Below are 3,421 nucleotides of genomic sequence, written 5' to 3' on the forward strand. Positions count from 1 at the left end.
ACTAATCCTAACCACCCAATAAGAATACATCCCCAGTATCGCACCCCTTCAACCCACCAAGAAAGTCCCATTAGTCGCTCTCCTACCTACCTTCCATAATTCTCAGAACACCATATTCGCCCCATATCACACTCTGCATATCCACACCTCACAAATTGACTCTTCCGTAATCTCACGCCCATAATGCCATCCCATAACCACCTCCCAAGAAATCCCCATATCACCCATATCCCAACTGCCTTCACGCACCTTCAAATCCTCTCTCCCCTCATTTCCCCCCATGAGTCCACGCCCTACTCTCATCAACTCAAATCCTGCACATAATTCCCCATAATCCTACAGAACTCCGCCGTAATCTGCTCCTCACCCAAATACTCCCAATATATACCCCGCTCATTTATCACCTCATAGTCCCAGTCGCCCATTACTTCCCCAATATCCACCCAATATCCACCCCAATCATGCCTATATCCCCCCATATTCTCCACCCCATAACCCCTAGATTAGAATGTTCCTCGGTAACACTATCCACCCCAAATGCCCCCATATCCCATCACCATAATCCACCAGCCCTACAATCCACGCAGCTCATATCCCCCAGTATCCTACCTCCATATTTCCACCCAGTATTCTCCCATATCCAACACAATAGTCCCCGCCAACTTTCCCCAGTATCACTAGCATAGTCGATCACCTGACAATACCTGCCCTATCCCTTAACCCATATCCACCCATAATCCTTACCGCCAAATTCCAATAATCGGCCGCAATAATTTCGCAGCTACATGATCCCACCCAAATCCCCATATCCACGCTGCAATCTTGCTGTTTTGTTGTGGTTCGTGTCTAGTGGGGTGCTTAGGAAACCTTTTTCAATCGCGGTCGGGACGTCCGGTTTTGTTGCTGTGTGTTGTCTTGTGTGCGTCTTTTGCTTGTCCGGTGAGTCAAGTCCTCATGTGCTGGTAGAAATTTTATTGCTTGCTGTTGGGCCCCAGCTTTTCGCATTCGCGTCCTGGCGGTGTCGGAAGTCACCTCGCCTGTTCCCAGAGTCGGTCCGTGGCTTTCAGGTGCGAACCTTTGTTGCGCTTTTAATGCTTACAGCGCATCACCCCTCTCCGGTCCGACTTTCGGGTGGTGCAGTGCCTTAGTAGGCGCTTGCTCTGTCGTGACTAGTTGTGTTACGCTTCAAAAGGGTAGATCAGCATAGAGGATTGGGTTGCTGTGTATGAGAAACGTGGGGTTTGGTTCCGTGGGCTGTCTGCAAGGGTTGTTTGTGCTGGGGGTGATGCTTTTGTTTGTGAAGGTCCCCTAGGTTTCCGTAATGCTGTTAGTAAGTTCCCTGCTTATTAAGTTGGGCGCGGGTGGTGTTAGGTCTAGGAGTTGAATTTTTCGTATTGGGCTGGGCTCGGTTAGAATGGTCGGGCTGGCTTGTGAGGCGAAGGGCAGTCGATTTCCGGGATTTGGGTGCTTCTTGTGTGTATTGGGAGTCTTTGGTGTTCGGCTGTCGTCGTTCGGCTTTCAGAGCTTGGTGGGGTTGGCCTGTTTTGACGAGATTTTCCCAATGGTTGTGTGTGTGGCTCCTGTTAGCGTGGCAGTGTGGTTTCGCTCGGTGTTTGTTTCAGAGGTTGGGTGGCTTGTTTAAGGATAAGGTCCGTCGTGCCTTTTAATTGTTGGGGGCGCTGTAGCGGGCAATTGCTGTCCGTCAAGTTGTTGCTTGCTTAGGATCTCGCTTTTGCTATGATTGGTGTGGGTGCTTTGTAGGATTCAGATTCTCTGCGAAACTGGTTTTGGGTTGCTGTGATGTGTGCTTCTCCGTCTGGATTTGTGTGGTGTGCTTTTTGTAGGGCTACGGTGGTGTCTCTGCTTGGGTCGTGTTCTATATTTGTGGTTGGCTTTTTTTTGAGGAAGTCGCCTCAATGATCTACGTCTCAAATCTTAGTACATCTCAATGCTGCCACCTCCCCCACAAGGGTTTTGCTACATCCTCATGCTCTAGAATACTCAATCTTAGACAACCGCGTCAAGTTGCTCTTGCTTAGAAATGGCCTCTAATGTCTTAGAATCCTCTCATGCTGCTTTATGTGTTTTAATCCTCATCGCTTAGAATCTCCATAGGCATTGCTTGAATCCTTCAGTAGCATTCAGAGATCCCTCAAATGCTTCGCGTTCTCTCTTCAATCGCTTAGCTTAGAAACCTCAATACTTAGGAATCCTGCCAATGCTTCCGCACCCATTACATACTTAGAATCCTCAGCGAGCTCTAGCATCCATCAAATGCTTTAGCTCCTCAACTGTTCTTAGAAATCCTCAATGCTTAGCATCCCTCGCGCAAGCTAGCAATCCTCCATGTGCTTAGCCATCCTCAATGCTTAGTCATCCTCAATGCTGTAGAACCCTCAAGATGCCTTTGCTTAGAAACCTCAATGCTTAGAACCTCAATACGGCGCTTAGAATCCTCAATGCTAGCATCTCTCATGCTTCGCATCCTCATGCTTAGAATCTCAATGCTTAGAATCGCTCAAATGCTTAGCATTACGAATCCCCTCAATGCTTAATCCTCATGCTTAGAATCCCCAATAGCTTAGAATGCCTCATGCTGGCATCCTCGAACTGCTGTAGCTTTAGAACACCAATGCTTAGAATCCCTCAATGCTTAGAATACTCAATGCACAGAGTGCCTTAATGCTTAGAAAACCTCAACTACTTACATCCCATGCTAGCTTTAGAATGCCTCCACTGCTTAGCGAAACCTGAATGCTTAAATTCCTCAATGTGCTTAGAATCATCAATCCTTCGCTTCAGCATACGATCTCCAAATGCGCTTAGATGCTCGAGTGCTTCAGCATTCCCTGAACTGCGTAGAATCCTCATTGCTTAGAAACTCTTCTCAAAACAAAAGTGCCCCCTTTTTTTAGGCCCTTAGGAAACTTCAAAGCTCAAGAACTCACTGCTTACGGAACGCTTCAATGCTTAGCATCCTCCATGCATGAAGCTAGAAATTCCCTCAATGCCTTCCCAGAGTCTTCATTGCTTAGCATCCCTTATCTCGCTTAGCACCTCATTGCTGAGCTTCGAATCCTCAAAGCTCAGAAAATCCCTCCTGGCTAGGACTCAATCTTAGCATCCTCCATGCATTGTTTAGAAACCTCAATGCGTAGAATCCTCATTGCTTAGAAATTTTATTGCTCTGAAACCTCAATTCTTAGCATCCCTAATGCTACAAACCTCCATGCGATAGACCGCCCTTAATGTTTAGAAACTTCCAAGATTAGAAAACTCAATGCTTGGCGTAGAAAATCCTCAATGCTGTAGATATCACTCAATCGCTAGACCATCCTCAAGCTTAGCATCCTCAATGCTTAGCATTCGCCAACGCTTAGAATCCTCAATCGCTTAGAAATCCCTCAATGGCTGTAGAAAT

This window comes from Coturnix japonica, unplaced genomic scaffold (assembly GCF_001577835.2).
Source record: "Coturnix japonica isolate 7356 unplaced genomic scaffold, Coturnix japonica 2.1 chrUnrandom673, whole genome shotgun sequence".
NCBI classification, from domain to species: Eukaryota; Metazoa; Chordata; class Aves; order Galliformes; family Phasianidae; genus Coturnix; species Coturnix japonica.